The 23,683-nt window shown below is 39.6% G+C and overlaps 1 long non-coding RNA gene across 1 annotated transcript in view; it reads left to right on the top strand.

Moving 5' to 3' along the window:
* The window catches only part of LOC126267557 (uncharacterized), a 319,893-nt gene that overhangs the window by 130,621 nt on the left and 165,589 nt on the right, over nt 1-23,683 (top strand). The window lies entirely within an intron of this gene.

Below are 23,683 nucleotides of genomic sequence, written 5' to 3'. Positions count from 1 at the left end.
GAGGTATTGAGTAGAATTGGGGAGAAGAGGAGCTTGTGGCACAATTTGACTAGAAGAAGGGATCGGTTGGTAGGACATGTTGTGAGACATCGAGGGATCACCAATTTAGTATAGGAGGGCAGCGTGGAGGGTAAAAATCGTAGAGGGAGACCAAAAGATAAATACACTAAACAGATTCAGAAGAATGTAGGTTGCAGTAGGTACTGGGAGATGAAGAAGATTGCACAGGATAGAGTAACATGGAGAGCTGCATCAAACCAGTCTCACGACTGAAGACCACAACAACAACAACAACAACAACATCCCGAGACATACATATTGTGGTCGAAATAAGGTAAGAAATCTAAATATTTTGGTCTCCTGTATTCGTACAAACAGATGGTCATTGACTGATTACGATTTGGAATTCTGGTAAATCATCGCTGGCCATTTAACCTGGAACACCAGGAAATACAATAAGTTATGAAGCTCTATAGAGATACATTAATTCTTCCGCATACAAAATCAAAGTTGATCTAGCTTCCGTTTCAACATGTATCTACCTATATACTAACGATAAATCTGTAATCAAATAGTAGTCCATCTTAACCACCATTCTTTTTTTTTTTTTTTGGAAAATACATTTTAACTCGTTTCGGCCACAGCCATTGTCAGAATCTGTCAGATAAACAGAGAAAATTAGAAGTAACCCTTCAAGAAGTATCACAACACTCTGTACAACTTCGCACATTTTTCGATTTTACGCGTTTCTAGCAAAAATGTCGGAATTTTCTTGACCGATTTACTCACATTTTTACAAAATGCTCTAAAAACGTAGAGAACGGCACGAATTATATATTTTTAACATATGTGCTACACAAATACGTATAATATACTATACGTGGCAAAAAATCTCGAAAATTTCTTCACTGATTTACTACAAATTTGTACATTATAATAACCGTTTTGACAGAAACAGGCTACATATATCTCGGTTTCTGACCGATTAACTTCAATTTTTTCCATCACAGAACTCTAATAATCATTTGGACGGATATATGGGTGCATGGTTTTAATCTTTGTAGATACATCTGTCCTATTATACAAAGACAAACCTTTTTTTAACGTTGTTACCAAAAATCTCAAGAAGTTCCCTACCTATGTAGTCAAATTTTTACACGATACTTTACTAAACGTTCGGACAGAAAGATGCTACTTATTTTTATTTACATGTGTATTGTACATGAGTATGTAGGTAACATATAAGGATCATACGTTATTGCCGAAGTCTCAAAAAATTCTTTACCTATTTTCTTCAAATTTTCCCATGATACTCAACTGAAATTTGGGTGGGCATAAGTTACGTTCTTTTATTCTTTTTAATATAAAGTATATAACTACATATGTGCTACAACAGGTAAACGATGCCGGGAAAAATCTCTAAAAGTATATCATCGATTTGCTTTAAATTCTTGCACCATAGTTCGATAAACATTAAGATCGACATGGGCTAGTATCCTTTTAAATAACACTGTCCATGTTATCTGTTAAAGCCGACTGCGAGAAAAAAATAATGTACGGTGTCGTTATGTTTCTTTCTCACCGTCAATTTTAAGTACGATATCACGGTCCTTATGCCGACGGAAAAAATATGTTTTTATAAATAGATTACTTCTCCTTATATATAATTTTTAACAAATACGCATACGCAAAAATGTGCTTTTTGTTTTATTTCTCGGTGTCAGTTTTAATATAAAACAGAAAAGTTATATTTGTGGTCTATCGGTTTATGATTATAATACTACTATGGAATCTGAATCCTCCAAAACGTTGTATTCCTACCCGTTCGCTGATTAAATCCATGCAAAATACTACCATTCAGGGTACTTTTATCCCAGATCAGCAGCTGGACACGTCTCTCTAGTACCCCATACGCCAGTGTCCCCAACCGATTTACCCATTCATTTCAAGCGACATCAAACTGTAATCGAGGTTTCCTCTGCAGCACCAACAGACGAGACTGAAGTCAGAGACAGGCAGTCAGTCGAAGTGGACGGGAGAAGAAAACGAACATACACAGGGAGATGCAGATAATGGACAAGGAGACGGGGGTGGAGGAGAACGAGATTGCCAGCTTTCCTAAATATTGTTTTTATACAATATGTTATTTTACTAATTCTAGAAATATTGCTTCTCCGTTACTCTGGTTCCTTGGCAGATTCGGACAACGGCTGTGGCGGAAATGCAGTTTCAGAGCGTTCCCTCAGATCACGAATGGCCGCCCTCTCTTTACTGCTGATATTTGCTGTATTTGCACGCAGACAGCTGCCACCACCCTTCACAGAGGAATGGGGTACTTAAAACTCTTGTACATAGGGCGCGCACCATCTCTGACACAGAGAGTCTACCCCAGGAATTGGAACATCTGAGAACTGTATTTCGAAAAAATGGGTACTCAGAGTGGCAGATCCAGCGTGCTCTCCCCCCAACCACTGCATCTCAATCTGTTGAGATGGATGAAGTCACGAGGGAGGAGGTAGGCACTGCATTTATTCCACACACAGGCGCACTCTTGGGGAAAATCGCCCGCATTCTGAAGAAACACCGGGTCGGAACTGTGTTTTGTCCTCCGAATAAAACTAGTGCACTGGTTGGGAGCGCCAAAGATGACCTCGGTTTGAGGATGGCCGGCGTGTACCAGATTCCGTGTCAATGTGGCAAGTCGTATATTGGTCAGACGATGCGTACCGTCGAGGATCGATGCCGTGAACACCAGAGGCACACTCGACTGATGTATCCGAGCAAGTCGGCGGTCGCTGAACATTGTTTGTCGGAAAAACACGCTATGGAGTATGACCGCACGAGGATTCTGGTACAGACGTCGAGATACTGGGACAGCGTTGTTAGAGAGGCCATCGAAATTCGCACCAATGACGACCTCATAAACCGTGACTGTGGCTATAATCATAGCAAGGCTTGGGAACCAGCGACTGGGTTAATCAAGAGTAAATCGAGCAAATGCATAGTTGTGACGACCACGGCGGACAGAGCCATCACACCGACGTCATCTCAGACGCCGTCGCAATCTGTTCCACCGCGCTACCGTGGCGCGGGGCGCGGACGGCGGAGGGAGCGCGCCGCGGGCGGAGGGTATTTAAATCGGCCGCTGCCGCGACCGAACCCAGTTCCCCCTGAGCAGCCATAGCGTACGGATCTCCGTTCCGGCGCGTTCACAGGAGCTCGGTCCGGCAGTTCACCTGATGATGACGACCTGTTTGATCGCCGAAATACTGTGCCCGTTGGACACTATAGACCGGCAGTACACCCGTGGATATTTTGATTGGCATTAATAATGATTACCTACATTAACTCGGAACATTCAACTATTTTTTCCGCATCCTGTAACACATACACTCATAGAGCTATTGTTCTGCATTCAAAACGTACTAACTCGACTGAATTACCAGTGCATTACTGGGAAAAATTTTACTGCAAATAATGAAGAAGTAAATGGATTACTGTGAAGGGAATACTCACAAAATTTCTGTTTCACATCATGCACTTGCTGTTGAATAAAAAGCTTTGTTGTTGAAAAGCAATAATTCACAGCGCTGTGTGTAGATTTCTAAATGCAACACATTTGTCTGTGTTTATTTAACGAGTGATTGCTTCAAGGCAATTAACTTTGTTTCCATTTACCAGTTGAAGACAAAATGTTATTATTCAATCACGATTAGCCCAAATAAAAATGTATGAAACAAATCATGTTCTCTAACTTGATTATAACCAAAAAACTGTCTTTTTTTACATCAAAAGTCCTTTACAATGTAATTATAATTTATGATTACACCTACACTCTACGGTAAAGAACGAACAGACGACAATGGTACGCGAAACTGCTCCTGCGACACAGTTAATTACTCCTTTGGATTGTTTCGTCTGTTTCAGTTTTAATGCCCACTGCAGGACCTATAACCAGTTGACTGGTAGATTATAATTTCATAAGGGGAAGGACAATCTCTATTAATACAATTTTTCATCTACTCAGACATAGTTTTTAAACGTCTAAATAACATATTATGTTAATGTATGGTCCCTTTATATCCCATCTCCGCTAAACTGTACTCTTCGAGTTAAGGCCTAGAAGAACACCGTACTGTGGGAGGAACAAATGATTGACTGATAGATTATTACAATACAAAGGAAAAAATGAGTTGTAGCAAAGCTGTTTCCCATCATCTAAGTTCTAGTTTTCAAATAATTAATCAGCATACCATTGTTGCATAGATTTAGTTTACACAATCGCTAAATTGTACACTTCATGTCCATGGTGAAGAATATTGTGTTCACACCTAGGAATCTGAATGTAAGAAACCGTGAAAATTATTAATGTTTTAGTAGATGTACTTAGAATTACCTTCGTTAAACGAGTCCCAATATTTAAGTCGTAATAGAAATATACATTATAACAAGACTCAAAATTGAGACTGCATTCCTCCACTGAGAGTCTGATGTTGAGCTCAGAAAGAAGGCACCGTTTTGATATTATATATAATAGAGCTTTAGGGTTAAAGACTTCCAGGAATCAAAAAAGAAAAAGTATTATTTAAAATGATAGAAATGTTTATGTTAGCAAAATCGGGGTCTATGTTATCTATATAATCCTTCGCTGTATAGAATATATTTTTTAATAGGTACATAATAACTGCCTTCTTAAAAAAATGTGTTTAGTGATTTCTTCAACCGTTATGCCTTGTTCCATAGTCATGCAAAGAACTACGTTATCAATATGGAACAAAGTTGTATTTGATATGAGTTACAGATTGGTAACTGTTGCCACATACTGTAGTTAAAACCACAGTATTATGAGCTGATCCTTAGTACTCTTGGAGATTATTCATATGAATATGTTCGAAAGTTTGAAAACTGTGTTTGCGTTTTTCACATTTGCTTCCCAAGAAAAGTTCCATAGCTAAGAACTGCTTGTTACACACTGCTTGTTACACACTGACGAACTTGCTTTATTTTTTTAAATTTCTAATATCGTGGTTTTCAATGGGGATCTCACTACACAGTTTTAGTGTTGGAATATGAAAAGACAAGTAACACGGATCTCAGTCTTCGAATAGTTTTCAGTTTCCACAGAATAACCACGTAGGTTACATGTCTCTATTTGTAATTTAGGATAAGTTATTTTTCATCACCAATTCTAATAACGCCTCACTATTGAAGCGAGATGTGATTGGTTTTGGCCAACGGTCTATCCCCCGAAGGTCATTAACGGGGGTTCGTTTTTATTGACCTGAGTAAGCAATGAGGACTTAAGCAGGTGGCATCCAGACAAACCACCAGCGCTCTGTACAGGGGGAATGGAGCACTGAAGGACGATGTCGTCTTCCTGTTGCAATAGTTTTTCGAATACATGCGTGTTGTATTAGAAAAAAATAAGAAATAACAATATTCCTGTCTCGCGCATTTGTATTAAAGTAAGAGCACTGTATGAATACGATCTGGATTACTGGTAATAGATTTCTGCCTATTCAAACTGGAACACCATGATGTATAGAAATGAATGAAGCTCTACACATTTACGTTAATCTTTTTTCACACTCAAGAGCAAAATCAGTATCAGTAGTTCATAAAGCTTCCATTTTAACAAGGATTTGTCTAGACTAATATTAAAAATGTATTCATGTAAATGTCTGTCATGATCTTTATTATATCGATTTTTTCTGTGTATTAGTTCTGATTCTTCTGTTTATCTGACACATTATGATCATGGCTGTGGCAGAAAGCCGTAAGATGTATTAATAAAAAATAAAAAAAAATACATAGTAGCGATAAAGACAGACAATTACCTGACTAGTAATAATTATCATGGACTCGTACAATTATTTAATTCGTTTAAGAACAAAAATAAATTGCTGAAGTGTCGTGTATGTCTGTTTAAGCAAGCATCTGTTTCATCATAACCGGATCTCAAGAAAGAAGATACCTTGATTTCAAGTTTTATTAATACCGTAAGTTTAAAATGAGTGCGACTATAACCGAAATTCTTCGTTTTACATACAAGTTCTTCTGCTCACGCTGTTAAATTCCATAATTGAAGTGTCACGACCGGTTTGGCATTCTTTTAAGAATCAGGTGATCAGTACGTTTGAGGAATAATAGAGCCGAAGTAAAAAATTTACTCTTCGGAATAACCAATTCTTAAAATTAGTAATGATAATTACTGTGAAAAGTTCAGTGAAATGATTGATCTCACCAAAATCGGCAGGAAACCAGCGAAGTTGATACTAGTTCTCGTGTACGTACAAGCACAGTATTAAGAGATACGGGTAGGGAGAAGAAAATCAGATTCTCGTGGTGTATTGGAATGTAGATGCAGAGTGAGGAATAGAAGAAAGGGTAACGGGAAAAAATAGGTTTGTTAGTATTACTGAGAGAGGAGGAAGACTAATTGAGTTCTGGAATAAATTTCAGGTAGTAATAGCGAATAATCTGCTCAGGAATAACAAGAGGAAGAGGTACACGTATAAATGAACCGACGTATGGGGAAATTCGAGATGGATTAATCATGGTCAGAGAAAGAGCCCAAAATCAGTTATTGTAAGTTGCAAACATGGACAGATATAGTCTAAGATTATTATTTAGTTGTGATGAATGCAGACTAGAGGTTAACAGAATCATTGGAAGATTCACTGTGGAAGGAAGTTGAATAATGAAGTGCTGAAGAATGAAGAGACGCGTTTGAAGTTCGCTAAAGATGTGGATACTACTATAAGGAATAACAGTTCAGGCAGTGCAGGTGCAGAGCAGTGGGCATCTATAAAAATAGCAACAGCAAGTGTTAGAAAGACAATCACACACTGCGGAACACAATTAAAGTGCTCCTTTTTCGAAACTCCATAACTGTCTCCAACTGTGACGCAGAAGTTGAAATGTGGCTCAGAGTTGCCTACAACCATATTCCTTGACTGTCCAAAAGGGTGGCGCCCTACAACAGTAAGCTGTCGACACATGTGAAAGAAAGACCAGAGCACGGAAGTTCCTGTCAGATGTAAGATGGGGTAGCTATGTCACATTGGCATCACATTTCACCACAATTATACCCAAGGCCATCGTGGACATTTCACGGTCACACCCGCTCTTACACACTGCTACGAACGTGATCACACATCTTTGGAGTGTAGTGTGACCGCAATTTTTGCTCTGGTGTACAGGGTGATAACAACAGAATTGTATTGTAGTGTAATAAGGACTGTGAGTAAACCGGAACAGAAGAGAACCGAAGCATTTGGGATATGGTGCTACAGAAGAACGTTGAAATTAGGCGGACTGATAAGGTAAGGTATGCGGATGCTCTCCGCAGAATCGGCGAGGACAGCGTTGACAAAAATAAGGGATAGTGTTGTAGGACGTATGTCAAGACGTCACGGAAGAACGTCTATGGTACTAGAGGGAGCTGTAGACATTAAAAACTCTAGAGGAAGACAAAGATTGCAAAATATCCAGCAAATAATTGAGGACGGAAAATTCCAAGTGCTACTCTCAGGCGAAAGCGTGGGGTAGGAGTGTAATTCGTGGTGGGTCGTATCACACTAGTCAGGGGACTTACGACTATAAATAAACGCAAAATAAAAACATAAAAAATAGACAGGGTTAAGTCACTAGGGACCATTTACGCTGAATAGCAAAAACATTATGATCACCGACCCACAATCGATAGAAATCCCGTCCAGCCGACAGCATTGTTGTCGACTTCTAATCAGACACACGCACGGTTTATATAGTATCAGTGATAGTGCCGTACGTTTGTGGAAAGGGGAAGGGGCGCGATCTATCTCAGTTTGACCTAGGGCAATTTGTGGAGCATTTCGGAAACCGCACAACTTGTAGGGTGTTGGAGTTGTGCTGGGGTGAAGGTCTTCCACGCGTAGCAAACAAAGACGAAACCACTTCCAAAAGTCGTGAGGTTTGGGGGCCATCCCTTCTTACAGATGTCTGATGTTGTACACTGGGCAGACTGAAAATACAGGACAGACGGCGAACTGTGACGGAACTATCATCAGGCTTTAATGCTGGGCAGAGTACAAGTGTTTCTGAACCCAGTGCACCGAACACTGTAGCTATGTGTCTCCAGAACCGACAAACCATGCATGTGCCACGATATTGGCAACAGCGACTGAAATGGGCACGCGACCATCGGTACTGCACGCTGGCGCAATGGCAGAGCGTTTTGGCGTTCTGATCAACCTTAAGATCTACTTCGTCATGCCGATGGGATGATGTGCATCAATTGTCTTCCAGGGGACCGGCTCTTTGACACCTGTACTGTGGGACAGAGACAAGATGGAGAAGGCTGGATTATGGTCTGGGGAACATTCAAGTGGTCACCCATAGGTCCTTAGAAGCTCGTACAAAGCACCATGCCAGAGGAACAGAGACAAGGATTGTCGTACAGTTTTCAGACCACGTACCCCCTTTCATGACGATCATGTTTCTCGCTCGAAGGGAACGAGACACGATAATGTGCTTAGTCACAAGGCCAGAAGTATAATGGAGAGGTTCGAAAAACACAGTGGTGAGATCCAATTGATGTGCTACCACCTCCCCTCGAAATCTACTTTTTGTAACCCGATAGAATGCATCTGCGATGTGTGGTGTCATTGTTTATGTCCCCTCTCCCCGGAAATTGTGGGAGTTAGATGACTTTTGCGTCTAGATGTGATGCCAATTCCCTCCAATAACCTACCAAGGCCTTACTGCTTCTGTGTCACGACGCACCGCCGATGTTATCCGCGTCAAGGGTGGACATACCGGCTATTAGCTAGATGGTCGTAATGTTCTGGCAGAAAAATTTAGAATCGTTAGACCAAGTTTGACCGTGATTCGAAAAAGCAAAGAGTGTTTATTATTTCATAGCCTTCTGATTGGTCCCATTCTGTGGCGTAAGAACAGGTGAGTGCAACATTGACACATACATGAATAAAATACCAAAGAGACCTTAATGTTAGGCACCTTTCTTGGGAGTTTTAAAAATGTACCTCTACGGAGACAGACGTTCACTGAATCCTCGGCGCCAGTGTGACGGTTAAGCATTTCGACGCACCTCAGAACTACTGCCTGCTGGCCGCATGCGAAATCTTAACGGTGCCGAAAGGAACGCCTGTCATGTCGGCGTCTAGGAATTATTGATGGACTGTTTCTTTTCAGGCACATTTCTAAAGAGCACAGCAAATGCCCCGAGAAAGTTCTGCAATAGTCTAGGATTAATATTTAATATTCCATCCGTTACACTTCCGCCAGTCAGTCGCTGTTGCTTGCACCGGATGCAAATTATTTAGCTAGCCTGACGTGCAAATTTATCACACACAGTTAGAGAGAACATGTATGGTCTACATGTCTGGTAGCATATCACACTGGAACAAAGATCGTCAGCAAGTGAAGGAGATACAGAAGGACAGTCAGCACACCAATCCAAAACATGAAAGCGCATATAAATAACAGTTAAGAGACTTCACTGAAGTCACTGACTTATAAAAAAGGTTCTACAGTGATATGTATTGGATGGAAAGTAATTTATAGCGTGGTCGATTTAAATGCAGTCATAGGTGACTTCAAACTGAGATGATGATTTTTTTTACCTGGTAAGAATTATTATTAATAACTTGAAATGCGATATGCAGTCGAGGACCAGAGAGTTAACTGTGGTGTGGGTTAGTACAACTCATAAAATGTGTACCTTTAATCTTTGACGTACCTGGCTTCTAGCTGAATTTCTGTGATATAAGGAATTACTTTACAGAGATATTCTACAGACAGCTATTACAACGCTGTGCCATCATTTCCTGACACCAGGCAAGTAGGCGTACAACAGCTGATAATGGTTCTACGGGGCTTTTGGAGGCTGATGCCCTCCATCTCTGGAAATCTACAAAAACTAGCAGCCTGTTACAAGGTGATAAAAATTGAGATAAGTATACTACTTGTCATACTGTCACAGGGTGATCGTATCTCAGTACGAGATATTAAGCCTGTATTCTGATTTTTTATTAAAGAAACGTACTTTGACTTTCCGAGAAGTCACTGAAGTGTCAACTATAAATGTGATGAAATGGTGCTTGCTAGATCCATGAGCAAAATTTTGAATTATTGCCTAACATCATTTTCAAACTGAACGTGAAGCTATGTAATCAGAACATTAGTTAGTTTGTTAGTTGTGGTCTTCACAGAGACTGGTTTGATGCAGCTCTCCATGCTACTCTATCCTGTGCGAGCTTCTTTTTCTCTGTGTATCTGCTGCAACCTACATCCTTCTGATTCGGCTTAGTGTATTCATCCCCTGTCCTCCCTGTACGAGTTTTACCACGCACACTTCCCTCCAATACTAAATGGGTGATCCCTTGATCCCTCAGAACGTGTCCTGCCAACCGATCCCTTCTTTTAGTCAGGTTGCGCCACAAATTCCTCTTTTACCCAATTCTGTTGAACATCTCCTCATTAGTTACGTTGAAAAGTCCCCTTAGAAAAGTTATACATGACTGCGCTTAAACTGACACAATATATTTTTAGCGCAATGGAATCTGACTTTCAATAATCCCTACAAAAGAATGGCCCTGACTAACATTAACCTATACCTTTCACAAATCACTTATCTCACAAAAGTCTTCGTTACTCAAGCTACTGCAATCAGCGAGGGCCACTACTGCCAGCTAAATAAAAGATTCAAACTACTGAAGGCACTAACTACTGATAGGCATAGTTAGCAAATGAAAGATTTTGATAGAGAACAAACAATGTATTTACCGCAATAGTGTTCAAAAGTCATAATGTATATAGCAGTTCACGACATCGAGTCTTACAAATTTCCAAACTCCGCCATCTCTCTCCCCACATCCACCACTGCTGGCGGCTCACCTCCAACTGCGCGACGCTACGAGCTGTTAACAGCCAACTGCCCAACACTACAATGGCCAACAACAATGCAAACCAGCCAGCCAGTGATTTTCATATAGAGCGCTACGTGGCGTTACCAATAATAACACCTAAACAGCCTACTTACATAGCCCCTATGCTCCCCACAAAAAACTTTACGAATTGTTTTGGGCACTGGCCAATACAGATTTGAAAAATTTTTTCATAATTATAATTACAATAACAAAGAAATCAAATGCACACACTTATTGATACAATGTTGGTCAAAAGCTAAAATTTTCTTACAGTCCATAAAGACAGTCCTGATCGTTCATCACAGTAAAAGTGCAGTTTCTTTTCTCAAAGTCTGAACAGTAAAAGATAATGCACACAGAAGTAGTGGATTTCAATGCAGTCTTGAAGAAGTAGTGTTGCCCTTCCAACAGAAAGACAGTGCTGACTCTTGACATGCAGACAGTTAATGGGCCACAACAGAGCAAACCCACTGCAGAGTCATTCGAAGTTTTGAAGAATACTGGTAGGTAGGTCCTCACAGAGCAGACCAATTGTAGTCCTGATAGAGATTATGGTATTGGTGGGCCACCAGAAGTGCAGACCCACTGCAGTCCTTGTAGAAATAATGGCATTGGTGGGCCATCAAAGATGCAGACCCACTGTAGTCCATGTAAAGACGGTCATCAGCCTTCTGTTGCGACTGTGAAGGTGCACAATCACCATCGAAGAGTTTTGCGGAGAATATAGCAAGTCCATAAACCACCACTTGTGCACTCACAAAGCTTTTTTTTTTTAACTGTCCTTAGAACCAGCAATGCTGTTAATCAGGCCCCTTGCTGAATTATTAACATACATGCAAACACTATCAGTCCCTATTTCTCATATATTGTCCATATACTATGACCAACAGAAACGTGTGCAGTGAAATGTAACTTACAAGTTATTTAACTTGATCAACTGGTGTCAATTACAATTTTATGACATAAGGATACAATAACAAAGGTACAAAATACATCATTAAAGAACATAACAATACAGAAAACATTTGTAGTAATAGAGGCTTTACAAAGGAATAGAAATAAACATATACATCAGTGTTACAGGAATTATGACATAAGTAAATACATAAAAGATCAGAATAACTTTTGAAACATCAACTTCACACATGAGCATTAAAACAAAACAGAATAAATAATTTCTAAACATCTTTACAAAGTAAATAACATTGTATCAGAAAAATTATACAATGTAACTCTCATCAGATAAACACATAAAGACAGGAAGAACACAAATATCCAAGGGTACACAAACACATAGTGGGATAACACAAAGAAAGGACAGGGTTTGTTTTACTGCAGTATTTTGTAAGCAAAACTTTCTTTACTTCTCAGAGATCTCCCTTCGTTCTTCATTATTTGCAAAAAGTCCTATCTATACCTGCTTTCTGTACTTTTTTCGTATAACTTCTCAATGCATTTCTTCCAATTCATTGTAACTCAAAATCTTATAGTCTACCCCCTCTTAAGCTAACTTAAATCTACTGAGCTCAGATGCATAAACTAAGGGGCGAGGCAATGCAGCAGCACAAAACAATTAATACAAGCAGCAATGACAAAAAAATGCAAATTGGCAAAGCAAGCAGCAGCAGCAGCAAATGCAATAACTTATATCTAATTATGACAAAACTCAAGCATAAAAAATATTACAGTAAAGATGGTCATGTCTAATACCTACGTCACATCTTAACACTAGAGTGATGCATGACCTTTACTTACTGTACCAAAAATTTACCAAGTTATTGACAAAAATTATCTAGGCAATTCCTGTGAAGGGATATGTCTTTTTGTGCTCCCTCGTTTTTTTGGAAGTATATCATAAAATTATTTATTTACTGAATATGTAGTCATAAAATATCTATATTAGTACATCTATAAAATTTTATTTTAACCAATGCTGCAGTACAGCTAGAAACTAGATATTAATCAAAATGAGCAAACTCTCAACTAGAAAGACAATAGATGTAAAATGTTTCTCATCATTTCATTAGGCATTTTAGTAAATATCATAAATTAAGAGCTCCACAGTATAATCAAACGTCAATAGCGAGAATAATGGCCTCTTTTTTGTCCACCTGTGCCTCTGAAAGGCACACACTAATGGCTTTTTTCCAGGCGACTGTCGCGCAGCTGGGTGCCCAGGACGCATTACGTGAAGGTGGTCACTTAACTTTCTTACCGAAATATTTACGACACCAGTTTCCACTACAGTGACAGTCTCATATAAAAAATTTCACTGCTCGAGAATTTGCGTTACAAATGTGTAGAGACAAAATCCTATAAATATAACAGTGTCCAAAAAATTTTCGTCGCCATTGTGATACATTTACGCATAAACATACATTTCATAATTCTTAAAGTACGATTCTTGGTTTCCAACATCCTTTTCCACAAATCAGAGTCCCTAACCACTACTCATTATTCCTTACCTTATTATACATATACATATTCGTCGACACTTCTTCAATATTTCATCATAATAAATCAGCTTACTGATCATAAACATACCTTAACAGCATAATACACATTGTCGTCGTAATAATAACATCATAATACCTCAGTCAAATCTCAAAAACGTCGTAGCTTTCTGCATCAATTTCAGAACCTAAAAAAAAATTTCTGCTCATTTCAATAATGTCATCTACCTCAAACGTACTTTAAAAATCATGATCCCATACCAATTACAACATTCAAAGCTCTGATAGTATCACAATCGCTCCGAAAAAATTTGAACAATTCACAAAATACAGGCAAAGTACAATTTCATAAGTGTGAAGTTATCCAACTGTGTAATTACGTAAACATCTGTCACTGATGTAGTAAAATAAATGTTTGTCTCTCCCAGCTATCATCAGATAGCTGTGTAATTTATGTGTTAGAGAAATATGGTGTCGATGGGTAAAATTGTATAAGCAAATACCATATTAGCTAGGGCTCTTTGTGCTTGCCAAACACATGGTACACAAAGTAAGCGTGTACCCCCCTGAGGTTTAATGTAATTATACCCTCAGGTGTTACATATTACAGCAATGGAATGAAACGTATCACCCAAAACTTTCCTTGTAATTCAAAAATCTTTAAAAATAAATGTTTTAAGTACAAAAGTAATCACTCAAAAGCGGGTCCTGTAGCGCTAAATGTGCGTCTTGCCGTAAAATAATTCTATGGAAGTGTCGTAGTTATCGTCTTCTGTAAGCAAAGTTCTGTATAAGTCAATGAAATTACCTCATCATAAACGAAAGTGAAATACTTTGCGTATAGATATCGTAGTTATTACGTACCTTACCGTGATCAAGAAAGTACTATAATGTAACGTTTTGTTGTGCTACGGAAAAGGCTGTCTCACTGTAGCTATACCTTAAAGTTACTATTAAAACATGTTTTACTTTTCAGAAGAGTTCAGAAAAACTATTCAGATATAAAACAGCTACACCGCAAAAGCAACAATGTAAATTGTGTCACATATTAGTAGCGACGTGATATAATCGTGTAGCTATCAAAGAAACCAAATGCTAAGTCATCTTTAATCTCACCGAACGTACTTCAAATAACGAGTATCTTTTCAACTAAACCAAAATGTTGCATTAAAATCTCATTAGCAGTTTTGTTCTAAGTATGTAAGCCTGATAGTCGTAAAGTAACGCAACTAAAAAGCAAGAATGTACAAATAACAACTCTGTGTCGTCTGTTCACTATAATAATGCATGCGTAATTTCTGTTTAAATAAGTTCTGTTGTTCCTTGACTGGATATTTAATTTCAAACATTGTTGCATGGTAACAGTTTCTTAAGTCTGACAAAGAGTACCAGTAACGTGAAGTGAAAAATTTTATAGCAAAGACTAAGTTAAAAAGCAGATTATCATTCAAGATACGGTTTTACATGTGAAATGTGGTGTAATGTGGTGTAAACCTTTACTCTTCCTAGTACGCAGAGTTTAAACTTCAACGCAATTATCATGTGGTATTCCTCGGATTGTGCAAGGTCCATTGTAAACCAGAAAGAATTTGTGACTCAAGTGTTTCTTCTTATGTCACAATGAATGAGCTTTAATGAGAATTTTCTGACCAATATATACTTTCTTTGCATTTGCTTTACCGTGTAGTTTTCTTCTTTTGTCTGCACCAGAATTTATATTTTTAAGGCCAAATCAATTATGTCTTTGTGTCGAAGTTTATGGGTATTCGGAAAAAGTACAAGCTCTCTGATTCTGTTTGGTGGTTCTTCATTCTTCAGTACAAGAGTAATTCGTTCAGACGGGTTACAATGTGGTGAGTACAATGAAATAAAAACAGGTTTGATTTTATTATTCCGAAGAATGCGTGACCAAACAGCAGATCTGAATTTCGATCCGTTATCTGAAATGACTTTACTAACGTGTCCAACTTCATCTAAGAAATTTTTAGCAAAGGCGTTGGATACAGGCCGTCCAGTGGCTTTACGTAACGATGCGAAAGAAACAAATTTTGAAGTAAGTTCAACAGCGACTAGAACGTACGAAAATCCATTAGATGTTCTGACAAGCGGTCCCAAGAAATCAACAGTAGCAAATTATTTTAATTTAGAAGGAATGGTAGGAAACAACGGAGGACGATGGGAGATAGTAGATGGTTTCGCCTTTTAACAAAGTTTACAAATAGAAAAGACTCTTCGAATTCAGATAGTGAATAAAATTTAATTTTTCTTAAGGCATGCCATCCTTATTTTTATACGTCAACTTCGTCCCATTTCCAAAACGAACAGTGTTGAGGTGACTCCCTTCACAGCACTTCTTTTCCATTGTATACTAGAATTTATTACTGCGACGGTACTTTGGTTGACAACACGTTGGATAGCAACATAGAGCTACGTAATGTTTCGCAATAACTCCGAAACCACAGGGTGAATAGATCATTTTTTCCTGATTCGTGCTTAGCCCGCCACAGTTGCGTTCAGTTGTGAGAGTGGATTCTGCTGGCGCTCTACACAAAAGGCATCCAGAGCTGACAGGAGGCTCTGGTTGTCCAACAGGTGGTCTCGGCTGTGCTGCTGACACTGGCGCTGTGGTTCACCATGCTGGAGGATGAGCCGCACCATCACCACTGGGGTGGTGGCCACGACTACGGGTACGCCCATCACTACCATGAGTGGCACCACCCACACCTGCTGGAACCACCAGCACCGCTACTGAGAGGAAATTACCCTGGATTGTTGCTGCTCTCCGTATTACAGACTTTCAGAGTTATCAGGATAACGACTATGTGCGCATTTTCTTTGACCTTATTATGAATATAACAATAAACTGATAATTATAACATAAATTTGAGGATTTATTGAGTGTGTTAATCGAAAGTATTAGGATTAACAATGTTTTATTTCAGTTAACTCAGAATATTTATATATCCTGCTGTTTTCATCTCCTGTTACACATATAGATTTATTCTTCTGCATACAACACAAAACAAGTCGACTATACTGTCGATGCTATGTTGGGAAAAAAATTCATAGTACAATAATGTAGAAAGAATTGGATTAATATGAAAGTAATGTTCATTATGTGTCAGTTTCACCTGTTGACGAAACAATTGATGAGTTCTTGAAAAGCTGCAGTTTATATCTGTGTCTATAGATTTGTCGACGGAACACATTTATCCACGTTATTGAACTGTTAACACTTTTATGGTAATTATTTTATACCACTCATCAGTTGAAGACATGGACAAGAGCCTCTTTTGTTTCACATTGCGTTAGGCCAAGTCATCAGAGAATGGGGAAAGAAATCGAGGATGTCATCTCGGGACAGTCAAAGTGAAGTGCCTAGCTATTTCTGACTATGTAGCTATCTTCACTAAAACTAGTGAAGAAACTTTATTTGAAATTGAGATGTTACACGACGTAGTGACAGAGAAAAGTCTTCAAATACCGTGTGAGAAGGCTCATTTGAAGGAAAATTTACATAAGAAATATTCATTTTAGATTAACATTGATAACTAAGATATGTACAACAAAATATGTCCAAAAACCTCAATATAAGTGAAGAAACCGGGTTTTTCTATCAAAAGACCTTTGAAATCAATATTGTTTCAGTAGAATTTATGAGTGCACATGTAATGTATTGTCACCAACTAACGGACAATAACAGTACGTGAAACTGCTCCGCACTCAGATTCGCAACTGTTTCTAAATTAACATCATAACTCACCCACGGTTACTGCATTCAGGAAATCAGGATTAGTATTAACGTTACTGCTTCATCAACTCAGTCCTATTTTTAATCAAATGTTTAATATAATGTATTTACATTCCTTTATTTTCCACCTTCACTAAAACGTAAACCTTGTCCCCACGCCATGCAGAACAATGCGTTAACTCCTAGAAAAAGCAGGAAAACTTGAGAAAAACAAGAAAATTATTGATGCTTTGAGCAGACGTGCTTGGAATGACCTTTACTAAATGACTTACAACATTTGCATCATCACAGAAACATGCATTACAACAACACCCAAACACTGAGTCAGCATTTCTCTACAATGACCGAGATGTTGAGCTCTGAAAAAAGACCGGCTTCTAGTATTAGACACAGCAGACGGTTGAGAGTAAAGATTTCCAGGAAACAAAAAGAATGTTAAAATTATTGTAGCGCAAAAGTATAACATGAACTGACAGTGATATTTACTTCTTTCTGCCTTATGTCCAGTTGAAGAATGCCTTTGAACCTGTTAGCTTGGTCTGAATGATTGTTTGTCATTTTCCCTTTCCCAAATCAGTTCACGGATTCACTATGTTGCTGCTTGCGTTTCTCTGTCCATTATTTTTTTATTAATTATCTTATTTACATTATTTATATTAATAAGAGATTTTACCCAGAACCTTCACTTGAGATGATGTGACTGAGAAGAACTGGCAGATTAGTTTTCTAGTCTTCCTGTCTATCCCGAACTCTTCTAGAGCGTCCACAACGGTTTGTCTGTCAACTGAGTCATACAGCTTGGTGACTTACACTGAAGAGCCAAAAAAAGTGATAAACCTACCTAATATTGTGTAGAGCCCCCGCGGGCACGAGGATGTGCCTCAACACGAGGTGGCGTGGACTCCACTAATCTCTGAAGTAGTGATGGACGGGACTGACACAATGAATCCTGCAGGGCGTCAATAAATCCGTAAGAGTACGAGCGGGTGGCGATCTCTTCTGAACAGTACGTTGCAAGGCATCCCAGATATGCTCAATAATATTCATGTCTGGGGAATTTGGTGGCCAGCAAAGTATTTAAAGTCAGAATAGTGTTCGTGGAGCCACTCTGCAGCAATTATGGATGTGTGGGGTGTCACATTGTCCTGCTTGAATTACCAAAGTCCGTCGGAATGCACAATGGACAGTAATACAGGTGATCGTTGCAATGGCTCTAAGAACTATAGCACTTAACATCTGAGGTTATCAGTCCCCTAGACTCAGAAATACTTAAAACTAACTAACATGAGGACACCACACACATCCATGTCCGAGGCAGGATTCAAACTTGCGACAGTAGGAGCAGCGCAGTTCCGCACGGAAGGCGCTAGAACCACTCCGCCACGGAGGCAAGCAGCATCGAAGGATGACGGCGTGTTGCTGTTGTGATTGCTACTAATATCCCGTGACGTACGTGTTGTGGTAAAAATAGTAAGACATCACAATATTTATGTCTTTCACATTCAGAAACCGACATCGTATAAGAACAGAGACATCTTGTAGAAGTACTGCTTGATGAATGAATTCTATACCCTCATTTCTGTCGATATAGTGAGATTCTCCGTAATATACTACTGACCATTAGGACTGCAAGCCTGGGAAAGACAGCAAATGACGAAACTCTACTTATATGGTAATATAGCGTTGTAGGAGTAATAATGTTGAATCTCTATGTGCTTTTTTTTCTTTTGGCGGAGGGAGGGAGAAGGGGGGGTGGAGGCTGTGTAATTAAGTGGCAGCAAAAACGGTTCTGTGATGGTCGCTCAATAAGTAATGCAACATATTTTTTCAGTCAATTTCAGTTTGAAAGATGCTGAATTTGTTATGGTACGTCGTGGAATATTCCCACTTCAACCGCTATAATTTCATAAATTCCTATGAGTGGCTGCGCTATACGCAACCCTCAAAATGGTTTCTGTAATTAATATGCGTTCCAAGCAGAGAGCTGCCATTGAGTTGCTTTTGGTTCAAAAATGAGGTATTGCAGTTATTCATAGGTGCTCGCGGGATGTCTACAGATACCTGGCAGTGATCAAAAGGAACGAGAGGCGTCTGTCAGCGTCGCAACAAATCGCCGAACCTGTGCGATCTCCCCCGTGCCGGCAGGCCGCACACAGCTGTGACTCCTTCAATGCTGGAACGTGCGGACACTCTCATTCGAGGTGTTCAATCTATGGATCACACTGAGGCACCTCACTGCACAACTGGACGCCTCTGCTCATACTACTGACACGTCTACCAGTTGGGGTATTTAAGTGCGTGCGCCTGTTGGGTTCCTCGCCGCCTAAGAGAAGACCTTAAAGAGTACCTTCCATCTGTTTGACCAAATGAACGAGTCTCTCCACAGGAAGCACTACCTGGATGATAGGGAAGTTACTGATGCAGCAATACGCTGGCTTCGACGTCATCCAGTAGATTGGAACCATACGGCCACACAGCCCCCGCCCCCCCCCCCCCCCTCCCAGTAACATACTGTAACGAGGGTGCATAAGCGCACACTACGTTGTAAAACAGGGAGTCGGCAATAACACGGTGTATTAGAACCCTGAATAAAAAGAACCTGTTTTCAGATTAACGTATTTTATTTCTTACTAAGGCTGTACATCGACTCCAACAGAGCGTGAAGGACAAGTACGGATACATCATTCCATGCTGCTTCATCTCTGTGGCAGAAATTACAAACTGCAGAAGCGATTGATGGAGTGCTAGTCTCTGGGCAAACATTAATGAGATGTTTTCAAAAGACCTGGAGAACGTTTCCTCAATGGCAGCCTTCGAAAACCCCGTTGTATCGAGATAGGTGAAGACAGCAATACGCCTACTTGTGTTATTTTTGCTAAAAGGCAACGTATTACAGACGCGAAGGTATCACACACCCACCGGCCCTTTCACTTGCTTATTGTAAGGGCTGCAGTTCAGATTATAGGCTATACTAACCACAAAGGATCGTGTGGCTGCCCATTTGCATACCATAGGATCATGCCATGTACTGGGTCCGTGTGACGATGATAAGAGCAGTCTGACGGGGCTCGTCTCCTTCTGGCCTCCACGCTTGTGGACACCCACAGTGAAACCGTACAAAACTGGCTATGGCTATCTTTTACAAGGACAACGTGGTGCCCACTCCAGTAGCCACAGTTGTCGCTGGGCGCACCACTGTCAGTGTTTCTCGTACATCCACATTTAAACTGGAGGAAGGTGGTATACAGCCTGTATACATCTACATCTACATGACTACTCTGCAATTCACATTTAAGTGCTTGGCAGAGGGTTCATCGAACCACAATCATACTATCTCTCTACTATTCCACTCCCGAACAGCGAGCGGGAAAAACGAACACCTAAACCTTTCTGTTCGAGCTCTGATTTCTCTTATTTTATTTTGATGATCATTCCTACCTATGTAGGCTGGGCTCAACAAAATATTTTCGCATTCGGAAGAGAAAGTTGGTGACTGAAATTTCGTAAAAAGGTCTCGCCGCGACGAAAAACGTCTATGCTGTAATGACTTCCATCCCAACTCGTGTATCATATCTGCCACACTCTCTCCCCTATAACGTGATAATACAAAACGAGCTGCCCTTTTTTGCACCCTTTCGATGTCCTCCGTCAATCCCACCTGGTAAGGATCCCACACCGCGCAGCAATATTCTAACAGAGGACGAACGAGTGTAGTGTAAGCTGTCTCTTTAGTGGACTTGTTGCATCTTCTAAGTGTCCTGCCAATGAAACGCAACCTTTGGCTCGCCTTCCCGACAATATTATCTATGTGGTCCTTCCAACTGAAGTTGTTCGTAATTTTAACACCCAGGTACTTAGTTGAATTGACAGCCTTGAGAATTGTACTATTTATCGAGTAATCGAATTCCAACGGATTTCTTTTGGAACTCATGTGGATCATCTCACACTTTTCGTTATTTAGCGTCAACAGCCACCTGACACACCATACAGCAATCTTTTCTAAATCGCTTTGCAACTGATACTGGTCTTCTGGTGACCTTCCTAGACGGTAAATTACAGCATCATCTGCGAACAATCTAAGAGAACTGCTCCGATTGTCACCCAAATGAAATTCCTCCAGCTGTACTTAAGATTTTTAATTTACTTCGCTACTAGTTTCAGCGTTGCGTCAACGCCATCTTCAGGCGCGCACACTTTGCTGAAATCAGTTGTGTATGGCTCGGTCTAGAAGTCCGCCTTGCGATCAACAATTGAATCTGTTACGAAACAACAATTGTTATCATTTAGAATACATTTACCGTAGATATGCATCAGTAAGAATTATAAAACGACTGATCAAAAATAAAATGCATGGCTCATAAACATTGCCTTGTACCTATTCTCTTCAGAAATAAAAACCTCTTAAACAAAATACTCTGCTGACATAATATTGTGAAAAAAAATTACAATACTATAGCAATCAGCAACACTTTTATTAAAACTACTCTGACTCGTGTCGTACAAAGAATGTTATCACGTATAGTGTAACGAGACCGTCAAGAAGTCAGAAAATATGTCTCAAAGTATAAATACTGAAAATCAAGAAAACGAATTAATGAATGCAAAAATACAATAAACGAAGGTAAACAAACTCTAATGGTGTAAGTGAGTAGTGAAGAATGCAAGAACCACTACACAGGATAGAAAACCAGAAATGGGAGCTATGCCTGTAGTCTAAATAAGAGCTTAAGTTCGAAAACGTAAATAATATAACAATAAAAAATAATAATAATAATAATTATTATTATTTGCTTTTAGTATGTAGCTGTGATTTACATGTCCTATTACTTAGGACTTATCATATTATCGAAATTTAGCGGCTTGCTTTTACTATTCATGTGAATAACAATTTTCTTTATTCAGGGCTAACTGCCACTTTTCGCACCATACAGATATCTTATCGAAATCTTTCTGCAATATATTTTGGTCATCTGAGGACTTTACAGGACGTTAAATGACAGCATCATCGGCAAACAATCTAAGAGGGCGACTCAGATTGTCTCCTAAGTCTTTAATAAAGATCAGGAACAACAGAGGGCCTATAACACTTCCTTGGGGGACGCCGGATATCGCTTCTGTTTTACTCGATTACTTTCCGTCTATAACTACGAACTGTGGCCTTTCTGACGGGAAATCACGAATCCCGTCGCACAACTGAGGCGATACTCCGTAGGCACGCAGTTTGGTTAGAAGAGGCTTGTGAGGAACGGTGTCGAAAGCCTTCTGGAAATCTAAAAATATGGAATCAATTGGACACCACCCTGTCGATAACACTCATTACTTCATGAGTATAAACAGCCTGCTGTGTTTTACAAGAATGATATTTTCTGAACCCGTACTGACTGTATGTCAATAAATCGATTTCTTCGAAGTACTTCATAATGTTCGAGCACAGTGTATGTTCCAAAACCCTACCGCAAATCGACGTCAGTGATATGGGCCTGTAATTCAGCGTATTACTCCTATTTCCCTTTTTTGGGTATTGGTGTGACTTGAGCAATTTTCCAGTTTTTAGGTACGGATCATTCTGTGAGCGAGCGGTTATATATCATTAGTAAATATGGAGCTATTGTATCAGCATACTCTGAAAGGAACCTGACTGGTATGTAATATGCACCGGAGGCTTTGCCTTTATTAATCCTCCTACTACCGATTTTTTTATGTACTCTGGGTACCGCTGGGGTCAATATGAACCCAAGGATTATTTGTTGCTATGAGGTGAAGTATGCTTTCGCAACCAGTTACGCTTCGAGTGGCTTCATGAACTAATTGTTCAAAATAGTTTACTGAGAAAGCATTCGGTACAATTTCGATCGATTATGACTGCCACCAACTTTAAACTTATAATTTGTATGAGGGATTACCTATTTGAAATGAGACTCAAGTTTTATTCGAACTGTTGAGCAACTACCCTGAGTCGGTGGGATGGGGGGGGGGGGGGGGGCGGGCGGAGGCGGCGGGGGGGGGGGGGGGGGGTTCGTTAAAACGATCCAGTTAATAGTTTAGTCCGACTGTCAAGTATGACCTCCACCCACACTATTTTGCAAGACCTATCACTTTAATTTGACTACAAGGTAAACTTTTTCTGACCTCAATGAATACTCCACCCCCAACTGTATTTAATCTATCGAGTCTAACACTATTAGGTCGTTCGAAAGAATTTCGGCTGAACTTATGTCCTGCTTGAGCCAGCTTTCCGTACCTATAACTATTTGAGCTTCACTAGCTTCTGTTAGGGCTTTAAGCTATTGCTCTTTCCCAACACAACTATATGAACGGTGTAAATAAGGGAAAACAGGCACAATAGCGTGTCACTGAACACATCACATCTCTGTCTGTCGTTTAAACGTTATGCTGAGAAATCGTGCCACTTAGTTGTACCGATTGAACGCAGGACTGAACGTGTACGAAAATCTGCTGTGGACGACGACTATTATCACTTAAAACTAATTCGAATGTGGAATTGTCTTTTCTTCTCTTCATTAAATCTATTTTTTGCAACGGCTGTT

Source organism: Schistocerca gregaria, chromosome 4 (genome assembly GCF_023897955.1).
Source record: "Schistocerca gregaria isolate iqSchGreg1 chromosome 4, iqSchGreg1.2, whole genome shotgun sequence".
In the NCBI taxonomy this organism is placed as follows: domain Eukaryota; kingdom Metazoa; phylum Arthropoda; class Insecta; order Orthoptera; family Acrididae; genus Schistocerca; species Schistocerca gregaria.
The sequence above is the reverse complement of the archived record's forward strand: the minus strand, read 5'-3'. Positions and strand labels throughout refer to the sequence as shown.